A 12,449-nucleotide genomic window follows, 5' to 3' on the forward strand; every position below is an offset into this window, starting at 1 on the left:
TCTATCACTTGGGAACAAGCCAAGGAAATAGTAGGGAAATGTCCTACTTGCTCATTCTATAACCAAACTCCTTTACCACCAGGCAGTAACCCTGAAGGTATAAATAGGAATGAAATATGGCAAATGGATGTGTTTCATTTTGCAGAATTTAGAAAATTAAAATATGTATATCACACTATAGATACATTTTCAGGATTCCAATGGGCTACTGCTCTGAGCTCTGAAAAGGCTGATTCTGTAATATTGATGTGTAACTTTTCCACAAGGAATAATAATGATTCCTAAAAGCAGTCTTTGAACTCTCCGGAAAGAAGATGGGGCCCCACATCATTGTTTCCACTTGACTCAACCTGATGAATCTGAACTACAAACATCACCCTAAAACTGGTTTGAGACTGTTTTGCTCGAGACAACTCATGACTAGCTAGCTATAATGGTGCACCTTCTTATTACACCCTGGCCACAGTTTCAAATAGAACTACAGTCAAGCATTTTCTGCCACACAGTGACTAGCTACATATGTCACAGCCAGTTCTGTTGAGAATTTTGGTTGCTAAAAATTTTCTTCCTACAAGATCCATTGTAGCAATCATCGTCCCATTTCAGCATGAAGTAACCTTAAGATAATGATGCCCCCTTTCCCTACCCTTGGAATTTTGGGATAATAGTCATCGTCTTTGGGTTGGTTTTAGTTATTTAGGGTTGGTATGGAAGGTGATGCTTATACTCGGGTTTATCTTTTAGACAGTAATAGGGAATGGTTGGGAAAGGTATGGTTTAGATGGGATATAGGTAGATTAGCCTATTTTCTTGTGAATTTGAGTAAGAATGAGATAGTATTTTACAGCTTACATTGTTTTGTATTCTTATATGTGGTAAGCTATGTAAAAATTAAGTTTATATTTTGTTATATTGTGTGAAATCTTTCTACTTATGATGTTTTATGCATATTATTTTTTACCATATTCTATGTATGTATACTTTTCTTGTATTCAAGACATTTTGTATATTTATACAATTTGATATATTTATCATGCTGCCCTTTATAGTTCTACTTCTTGTCTTGACATTTCTACTCTACTTCTATTTTAGGGATTTATATGTATGTATATGTATATAGTTATATTGTTTAAGTATTTGTTCCTGCTTTACTCAGGGAAGTGTTAATCAGTTTTTTAGCTAAGTTCCTGAGTATTGCAGATTATCTTCACTCATGTTTCCTGTTCCTATGAGATTAGTCAGATATAGATGCTTAATCTTCAATCACTTCATAGACATGCAGAACATAGCATTTAAATGTTTTAATATTAGTACTCCATTGACATGAGACACTGTTGCTCCTGACAGCACAGTGCACTTTCCCAAAAATATGTTGGACACTGTTGTTGCTCCTGCTGGAGTTCATTCTCGCCTCAGCTAATGGCCTGTTGGGCAAAGAATTGCCCCCACCTTGATCACTGATTTGGACATGCAGTCCTATGTGCTTGCAGGAGACAAATATAGAAGACTGCTTGACCATGCCAAGTCAGGATAAGACAGCCATTCTACCTCTTTGCTGTTGTTGTGGTCTGTCAAGTTCTCTTGGCCTTAGCCAAAACTGGGTGTACCAACGTTGCTGTGAGACCTAGGGTGACTCTCCAGGTGGCTTGCTGTTTCTGTCCTTGCTGCACCTTTTGGAAGTTGTCCATCCTCACTTCCTGTCTACTCTAGTATTGTTATTTTCCTTCTCAGGTCTTGATGAGGTTGAAGATTAAATTATCACAACTATTATTCTCTCTTCCTAGTTAGATATATTAGGTACTAGACTTAGTTTTCCAGCTTAGGACAACTCTATTGTAAACTCCGTTATGCCTTCACCCTAGGACTAGATATGTAGGTCATTTTGTTCTTGATTTTCCTTTTCTTAGAGCACACTTGTTATTCACTGTTTTGTATATAGTTTTGTATTAAGCCTAAATCTTTTCTTTAGACTAAAAGGGGAATTGTAGTGAGATAGTCCTTCTGTAGCACTGACCACGCCCATTGGGGGGTGGAGCCATGGGCAGAAGTGACCTGTGGAAGGAGGTCAGAGGAAAAGCCGGGAAAAGCTCTCTTGCTGGTGGGACTCGGACAGGAGAGCATCGGGTGGAATTTCCTGGTGTTCATCTGTCTAGGTTGTAAGTTATTTCTCCCTGAATAAACATCTATTTGGCCTATTTGTTTATCCTGATCCTTATTTAACCGCAATAATGATACACATAAAAGTTTCTCAATTACCAAATAACTTATTTCATATTACAAAAGCATATCTTTCTGTATGACACACATACATAATATATATATCATTCTGATACAAATATTAAGTAGGCCATAAAAATAAAATGTATCAAAGATAGATTTTTTTATATACTTATACTTAATTCCTCTTATATCCTCTGGTTTAGCAAAGGATATTACAAGTCTGACATGTGCACACCCTCCAACTCCCCTATACAGGGGGAAGTCCAACTATTTCTCCATCCATATCAAACTCCTCTGTTCCACCTGGTGAAAAAAAAGGTAAGTTGTTGGCTTCCACGGAGATTCTTCAAGACAGGATGTATAAAGTTTTCCCACAGTGCATCGAAAATCTCTCCCTAAGTCCCACAGTACACCTTCAGATATGTGCTGCCGCAGAGTGCACCGATCAAGTTCCAAATCATAATGGTAGGTGACATATTTAGCTCATTCATTTAAGTGGGTTTTCTGCATAAACACACAAAGAGAATTTGAGATCACAACAGCTCTAACACAGGGATCAAAGTACCTTTTAGTGGGGATATTGGCTGCCATTTTCTATTCATTTTTATTCACATCATAAATTTCCACAGTTACTGAAGACCCATCTACAGTGCCAGAGAAGAGTCTTATGCCAGAATTGGTGGCCATATGCAACCCTCTGATATAGACAATCTTATCGCCATAAGCTGCAGCTGAAGCAAAAGACCTGCTAGTCTGCTGCATGGCTATTTCTACCCACGAGTCAGATCTCGGAAAGTAACAGTACATGAGGTTTAATGTCATCACATAAATGCAGTCATGGACCATGACTGCTGCACTCCATTGCCAAACACAAGGTAAAGGGCTCGCCATTGTCCACTCATCCTTCTCAGTGTCATATCTTTCTACAGTCCTTCAATTAAATTCTAAACCAACACTAAATCCTCCAATAGCATAGATGTAGCCTTCCTAGCAAAACAAAGAGGGCAGATGAAGAGGATTGGTGTCTTTGGAAACCAGGTATTTTGTTGTAAACAAACCAGTAAAAGCAATTCACAGTTCTGAAGGTGGTCTGTAGCCTTTCTTCAGATTTCTAACTTCTCATAGACTTTTATTCCAGCAGGTAGAAAAATCCCAATCCAACCTCCTTAAGGTCTTCATGTAGGACTGATTTCTGTCACATTCTTTTGGTTTTAACAAGTCTCAAGGTCATCCCAGATTGAAGATCAGATGGATGGTCAAGAAAGATGTAGAGACAAGCTATGGTCTTGTGAATTAAGCACATATATGTCTATAAAGGGAGGAGGAAAGTTGTTATAGGATATTTAGAGACAAGATGCTAACAATATGCCATATCTAAAATAATAGAAACAATATAGTAAAATGAACCATTCACTGATGAAACTAAACAGAAATTTCAAAAAGTGTGTCATGTTTATAGCATCTATACTACAAAAAATGATTCAGATTTTTATCAAAAAATTTTTTTTGAAGACACAACTGGGGAAAATATATTTCTCTTGTTTATCCACATTGATTATGCATTTACTTGGTGTCTTTCTTGGTTCAAATTTCCACCACATATTCAATTCATATAATTACAACTGTGTTTGATCTCAGGGGTGGCCCACATCTATATATCAAAAGTAGACTGCAAACTCATAATATAGCAAAAATGCATACAACTTTAAAAAGTTTTCATGTATATACATATATGTGGAATATGTATCTATATGTGTGTTTTCATGTGAGTTTTACATGTTTATTTGTATTTGAAAATGCAAAATTAACACTGGCATCTGCCTCAAATGCTTTCTATTTATTAACTGAGGCAGAATCTCTCATTGAAGCCTAAGCTTGCCAATTCTTACTCGAAGGCTCCCCTATTTCTGTGGGTTCTGAGGATTCAAACACTTGATCCCTATGTTTGCACAGAAAGTACTTTATTCATGGAGCTGTCTCCTCAGCCCTGCATAAGTTCACAAACAAAGAGAACTGTTTGTGAAGCTGTGAAAAAGAGGAGGATCAGCCCATTACATAGTGTTTTCCCAGGGTTCACAAGTAAAATACATGACTTTACCTGTTGTTGTTGTTATTCTGGATATGGTTTCTCTGTAGCTTTGGAGCCTGTCCTGGAACTTGCTCAGTAGAGAAGACTAGCATCAAGCGCACAAAGTTCCACCTGTGTCTGCCTCTTGAGCTCTGGGTAAAGGCCTACATCAATCACTGCCTTATAGGAGTTCCTAAAGAAGTAATGCTAAGAGATAAAAGAAAGATAATTCATTTTTAAGTAAAAAAATCTATTGATCCTAGGATCTTTTGAGCCATTGTAGGAATCTAATTAGCTATAATAATAATTTGCTAAAGATAAAATAAATGAATATTGGACAAAATTAAGCTCAAGATATCATAACATCTCAAGAAAGATTAACAATTAGTTTCCTATTTGGTGTGCCCAGAAACAATTTATTTTAAAGAGACAGATATATTTCTACAGATCCATAATATGTTAGCCTATGCATTTGTCTTAATCTTAAAGTATTTTTAAATGTACACATAATTGTAGAAGAGAAAATAATCTGTTAATCAAAATATTCATTCACCTAGAGTGAGTGCTTTGGAGAAATTTATCATTTGACATGTGAACAAAAAGTAAAATCTTATACACTACTTTATAGAATATTAAACTTTTTTCTTATATAATAGCTTATATTTATAGAGGAAATTACATCTCCTGATTGAGATTCTTGCCAAAGTGAAATGAAGCAATAGAGTGGGGAAATCATTCACTTAGCTTCAAATCCAAGAAGATGCCAACTGCTAGTGTCAATAAAGGTAATCTGTTTCTTGCTTACTATAAATGCTTTGGGAAGAGAACAATTTTAATTGATTTTTTTGACACATTGTTTTCATATTTTGGTTTACAGGTATATTCTGAGGTTTCACCATTACAATTAATAAGGCTAATATTCAGCACTTGAGATAAAACCAGCTACTATGCTCTGAAGCTCTTTTCATAAAGGACTTTTAGTATAGGAGCTGCATTCAAATTATGCTTTAAGTTCTTACATGTGAATAAAAGATTATTCTTCATGTTAGTAAGCACTTCTCCATACTTTTCCACTGATCAAGTTCTTGTGGAGATACTATTCCAAATCACATCACATCCAACGGAAAACTGCATTGTCCAGCTCATCTTTACAATAACTTCTTCTTCAAAGGCCTCAGCCCCTTAAGAACTCAACTTTTTTGTCTTGCTTTCTATTTCTTTCAAGACAAATACAGTTGTTTCCTTCTTAGCAATACATTTCTGTCTTTTCTATACCACACTGTATTATGCTATTTATTTTAAATTGGAACATCACCTCCTGTGTAGAGGGAAGAAATTCATTAGACTCAAGAAGCTAAGGAAACTTAAAGAATACTTAAGAATCTTAAAAAAACTGTTGATGACTCTGGAAACTACCAAAACTACACAATGTCTTTAAGGCCTCTCTCCAAAGTTATATATGCTGTAAAAAGGGGAGATTTCTAGAGGAGCTATAAAAATGTGTGGCATGGAGTTCTATGAATGTAGCTTTTATGAGTAGTTGCCCAAGCTGTGGTAAAGATTCTGGTAATGAAACAACACTTCTCTAAGAGACACCAATAAACTCAAAGGCTCACTAATAACTGGTACCTCATGAAACTAAAAAGCTTTTGCATGGCAAAGGCACTGTTGTTCAGAGAAAGCAGCATCTTGCAGAATTGGATAAAATGTAATAACTTTAAATCTGATAGAGGACTAATATTCAAAATATATGAAGAAATAAAAATCTTAGATGTCACAAAACAAATAACCCAAATACAAATGTGGTACAGATCTGAACAGAGAATTCTGTAATCTCTAATGTCTGAGAAACACTTGAAAATGTTCAACATATTTTGTCATCAATGAATAAAAAACAAAATGTTTTTGAAATTTCATCTTACACCTACTAGAATAGCTGAGATCAATAAAATAAATGACATGTCATGCAGGTGAGGATGTACAGTAAGAAAAATACTCATCCATTGCTGTTGGATGAGAAAGCTTGTATAACTATTATGGAAATCAGTATGGCAATTCCTTGGGAAAAATCCTAAAGGACATTTCATTTTATCACAGAAATGCTTCATAAACCATTTTCATTGCTATTGTATTCACAATATCTACCAATTGGAAAGAACTTACATGTCCTTCAACAGATGAATGGATAAAGAAAATGTGGTACATTTACAGAATGGAATATTACTCAGACAGTAAGAAGAATTAAATCAGGGAATCTGTAGGCAAATGAATGGAACTAGGAAAAAAGTCATTGTGACTTAGATAAATATGATGTGTATTCACTTATATGTGGACATTAGCAGTAAATCAATGATAATCAAGCTACAATCTCCCCCCCTCAAAAAATACAGATTGTGTACAGAGTAAGTAACAGGGTAACAAATAGATTTCCCTAGGAAAGGTAAGTAGAATACAACATAGCTCTGAATGGATGCAGGAAAGATAGATTGAAAGAATCAAGTTTGGAGGTGGAGTGATGAGGGGTGTGAGGAATGAAATAAAAGGTGACCCATTTGTAATTATTGGCCCTTTAAGAAGTCATATGGGAATATAATACAATGGAAGACTCCAGAAATTATTACACACATGAAGGAAATTAAATGAAATCAGCAAATATTTGTGGGGACACAACTCTACCTTGACATCTCTTGTCACCAAATGCATCTTGTAGTCATCGGGTTGTTGTAACACAAATAAATAAATGACCCAGAGACTGATATTGTGGTTCAAACTTCAAGCTGAATATCAGAAAAGGAAAGCAGCTAGCCACTCGTTTCCTACCTCTACCTCAGGCTGAATGGGATGATACTGTCTCCATGAGCTCTCACCAAGCCTCAGATTTCTCCTCAGTGTGGCTGGAGAATGAATGAATTTACTGAGACCTTGTGTCTGTCTTATATTCTTCCCTAATATTTAGATTAAAGGTTTGAGCTATAATTTTCTTTTATACTGATTCACTCTTGTGTAGATCTGGGTGGCCTTGGACTTGCAGAGATCCTAATTCCTGAGTCCTTGGACTAAAGGTGTGTACTGGGAATAAAGGTATGTGCGTGATTTGCATAGCTTGTGACTTTGTTTTTCTTAATTCCCAATCAAACTTTAATAAATCAAAAATAATATATCACTACAGATAATGTTACATTTAATTGAATTGTTGACCAAAGAGCTCTCATGGGAATCCCAAAACAACCCAGGCTATTGTAAAGACTATCAGTTTTTCTCCACATACTGATAGCAAGGCCCCATCACTGAAGATAACACCTGGTCAACTTATTGAACATGAAGATATTGAGCTGGTACCCTTATAGAGCTTTCACCTCTACATTATAGTGTCTTTTATAAAGAAAGGTAATCTGCAAGGAGAAACATACAGCACCAACCCAGATACAAATCCACATATCTACAGAGGTGCTTGCCCATAAGAAATATGAATTAATGCCACAAAGCCTGTGATTGTAACCAATGAATATCAGATTTGACTTAAGGCCTGCTCCAAATCATGGAACCCTTATCTAATATTGTTTGAGTGACCAATAACCTGAGGCTAGAGAGCTTAGTAACTTGGAGTAAAAAGGAATACTCCTGTTCTACTAAAATAACATGACACGGAAATGACCCTTAATGACATTTTGATACATTGATATACTGATCAGTGCCTTGCTCAACTCAGCTCCGCTCATCTCCTACAGCAAATGGGAAGAAAAACAGAAACTCAGAGTCAAACAATAAGCAGAGAATGAGAGAAATTGGAAATAGACTCAGAATGCATGTCTCCATCAAATTCTTTCCCTAAGGATTCAATTCAGCTAACCCTGTAGTGGAAGAGCTGGAAAGACTGTAATATTCAGAGGAAATGGAGGATTCCAAGAAAATAATGCCTTCTAAATAAGGACATACACACATATGAACTTATAGAGACTAGAAACATTCACAGAGCCTAAACAGGTCTATGGCTATATATTATGGCTTTCAGTTTAGTATTTTTATGGGATTCCTTAAGGTACAAATCGATGGTTATGCTAATCTATATCAGTTTCTTGTGCCTCTTCCTTGGCTCCTTCTGGTGTTTTCTGTTTGTTTTGTCCTATGTAGTTAAATTATTTTTGTATCTTATATTTTATTTTTACCACTTACAAGTCTGTTTTTGTTTATTTTAACAGCTATCGTACATTTATACATTCTCCATTTCTCTCACATTGGCCTTTTGAGAACACAGTATATTAAGTAACATATGGTATATCAACCTTTTTGTAATATTTCTTCTTAATGTTTTAATATTTTTCTTATTTTACATATCTATCCCAGTTCGTTCTCCCTCCCATCTTCCTATGCTCCTCACAGGCCCACCATCCCATCCCCCATCCACTTCCCAGGGAGAATGAGGCCTTCCATGAGGGATAATCAAAGTCTGTCAAATCAGACTTTGGTAGGGCCTAGGCCCTGTTCCATGTCTCTTGGTTAAGGGAGTATCCCTCAATGGGGAATGGGTTCCTGAAAGCATTTCTGCACTAGGGATACATCTTGGTTCCATTGTCAGGGGTATCATATACTTCTCAGGCCTCCTAACTGAGACCCACATTCAGGGACTCTGAGTTGGTCTTATGCTGGTTTCCCAAATATCAGGCTGGTGTTCATGAGTTTTCCCCTTAATCGTGTCAGCTATTTCTCTAGATTTCTCCAGGCTGGTCTTGCCCCTTTACTCATCTCTTCTCCCTCTTTGCCTCTTTGCAACAGGATTCTAGAAGTTCAGCTCAGTCTTTAGCTTAGGTTGTCTGCTTCTGCTTCCATCAGCTACTAGATGAGGGCTCTAGGATGGCATATATGTTAGTCATCAATATCATTATCAGGAAAAGGCATTTAAGGTAGCCTCTCTACTATTGCTTAAAGTTGTAGTTGGGATCACCCTTGTAGGTTTCTAGGCAATTCCCTCATGTGAGATTTCTCTTTAAACCTATAATGGCTCCCTCTATTATAGTATACCTTTTCTTGTTCTTTTCTGTTCTTCCCAGAAATCAATTTTCCTGCTCTCTCATGTTTTCCCCTCTCCTCTTCTCTGCTTCTCTTACTCCTAACTTCTTCTCCACCCCCCACCTGTTCTTAATTTGCTCAGGAGATCTTGTCCCTTTCCCCTTCCATGAGGGAACATGTATGTCATTATTAGGGTCCTCCTTGTTTCTTAGCTTCTCTGGCAGTGTGAATTATATGCTGGTGATCCTTTGCACTATGTCTAAAATCCATATATGAGTGCGTGCATACTATGTTATACGTTTTGTGACTGGGTTTCCTCTTTCAGTGTGATTTCTTTTAGTTCCATCCATTTTCCTATGAATTTCAAGATTCCATTTTTTTTTCTGCTTAGTAGTACTCCATTGTGTAACTACACCACATTTTCTTTATCAGTTCTTCAGGTAAGGGGCGTTTAAGTTGCTTCCAGGTTTTGGATATTACAAATAATGCTGCCATGAACATAGTTGAACAGATGTCTTTGTTGCATGAATGTTCATTTTTTGGTTATATGCTTAAGAGTGAAATTTCTGGATCATGTGCTAGACTTATTCCCATTGTTCTGAGGAAGCACCATACTTTCTCATGTGTCTTTCAGGCATTTTATATTCCTCTATTGAGAATGCTGTACCCCACTTTTTAATTGGATTATTTGGTGTTTTGTTGAGTAGCTCCTTGAGTTCTTTGTATATTTTGGAGATGAGCTCCTGTCAGATGTGGGGTTGGTAAAGAAAGAACTTTTCCAACTTTGTGGGCTGCATAATTGGATATTCATTCCATGACTTATATTACTGCTTATCACTGGAGATTCAGTCACACAGTATCAAATATACATAATACCTGTGTTGCATGTAATCTTCTGTTCTTAAGTCTGTTTGTTTATTGAATGAGAGACTGAGAGGAGATACATCTGAATTGGAGGGCATGAGAAGAATAGAGGAATAGAGGGGAAAATATAATTTGGATCTATTGTGTGGGGATAAAGTCTATTTACCAAAAAAAAAATATGAAACAGCAAAAACTTCATGCGCACTATTAATTCTTATAGTAACACAGGAGACACAATTCAAGATTTCTATTTTAGCCATTAATTTCACTGTTGTAACAAAACACCTTATCAAAGCAGCTCTTTAAAAAAATGGAGGTGGTATTTTGGTTCATAGTTTCAGGTAAGCAATCCATTCTCAGAACAAGGACCGTTTGGTCACATTGTTCCCACAATAAGTATAGACCTGAGAAAGTGTATTCTCAGGTAACTCTGTCATTATTACTTAGTTTACTGCCCATATTTTAGGGTCATCTCCAAAAATCAATTAACATATTCTAGCTAATCTTTAACAGACATACACAGACATATTTGTGTTAATGATGACATTGAACCCCATCAAGTTGATTCTCAATATTATCCATCACTAATTTCTAGAGTATAATAAACAGTTATCTTCTTTAAATAAGCTGAAAGGAACATAAGAGGACAAATATATTCATAATATAATAAAACTATGTTGACCCTGATTTGATTGATCTTTTCAGAACTGATAGATATATTACTTAAAAATAAATCTACATTAGTTCTATAATGTTGGTAGAAGAGGGCAGAAGCACATAAATGCACAAGTGAACTAGATTAGTCTTATATTAAAGAATATATGTTATAAGGAATGTCTTGGGATGAATAAATTAGAAAAAAGTTGACATGGGTAAGCATGAAGAAACAAAAGAAAAACCAAACAAACAAAAAAATCTATGCCACAGGAAAAGAAAAGGTTCGAGACAACCACGGTAATCCTTGGAGGGCAACTTGAATCATTTCTGTCCTACAATCTATGTTCCAAGGCTTTGACTCAAGTCATCAGTTCTGCCATTACACCAACACAGTATATTTTTAAAGAGAAAGAAGTTTTAAACTCATGAGCTAATATTATGTTTTTCCTTTTGGTCATCTGTAACTTCAGTAATCCCATTAGTTTGTAATCAAAAAATCATAGGCACACTTTTTTCATGACTGATTGAATAAATCCCAGAGAGCAGTGATTTATGACTTTTTGTCATATTGGGAAGCCCTGGGGATTTTGAAAAGTGCTTAGTCATTGACCCAGTCATAATCAATACTAGCATGCAAGATTTGGATGAAGACATCTGAGACTGTTTACCAAATGAGCAAATAAGCCCAACCAAAATGCATTGCTGAAGTGATTAGAGAATCAAGTTTCAAAATTATTGTGACATGTTGAAAAGTTATTCAAAGCCAAGCACAGTGAAATTAAATAAGAATGTGTGTAAAATTTTACCTCTAGTTCAAAAGCAGATTTAGTATATATAATATGGGAGTATAAATATCCCTGTGGACATAAAAAGAAATGACTTCAAGCTACAGAAGATATATTGCTCATTGAATGCATGATCAAATGCCATATATTGGTAAAGGGGCTTTGCATCAGTCACTAAGACTAAAACAACCCCTCCTCAGTTACTGCAGGCTGTTTATTCTCTTTCTTTGCTGTTTTTTCAGTTTCTTAACAGAAAGTCACTTGAAGGGATGACATCCTAACCTCATAAGCAGGGAAAGCTTCATTGATGGGCATGGTTATCAAATTACCCAGAGCATTATTAAATTACTAGGTCTCTGTTTCATTCACTTTCCCTAGAGACATGTAAACAAATGTCAGTTGACCTTATATAAGGGACCAATGATAGACTAAAGGAAGCCACCTAAGTCCAGCTTGCTGACTCAATGACTTTATTGGTTTTTCTCATAATATGGTGGTTATGGGATTGTTTGTAGGAATGTGAGTGACATGCCAACTCATCATGGATGACAATCTCATGGGAGCTTTATCATGGAGTTTCACTTTCAGTTAACCTTCAGTTAATATATGTATTCTTTAAAAGAAGCATACATAGAATTTGTCAATTTCCTATTAGAATGTTCCTGTGGTTTGTACTAAGCTGAAGAATGGTGATTGATTTCATGCTGTCTCTCAACACTGCAAAAGCTGCTGTACATTGTCAACATCATAAATATCTAAGTTACAGAATCCAGTTGGAAAAAATAGAATATGACTCTAGTAATGTCCTCTTACTGTTAAATGAGAGTTCCTGGTAATGTGTCATGTTG

General features: G+C 35.9%; 1 pseudogene; it reads right to left on the reverse strand.

Moving 5' to 3' along the window:
* Positions 1 to 2,467: 2,467 nt before the first annotated feature.
* LOC127232143 (kelch repeat and BTB domain-containing protein 2-like) lies at positions 2,468 to 11,916 on the reverse strand (annotated as a pseudogene).
* Positions 11,917 to 12,449: the final 533 nt, after the last annotated feature.

The sequence above is a fragment of the Phodopus roborovskii genome, unplaced genomic scaffold (assembly GCF_943737965.1).
Source record: "Phodopus roborovskii unplaced genomic scaffold, PHOROB, whole genome shotgun sequence".
NCBI lineage: Eukaryota > Metazoa > Chordata > Mammalia > Rodentia > Cricetidae > Phodopus > Phodopus roborovskii.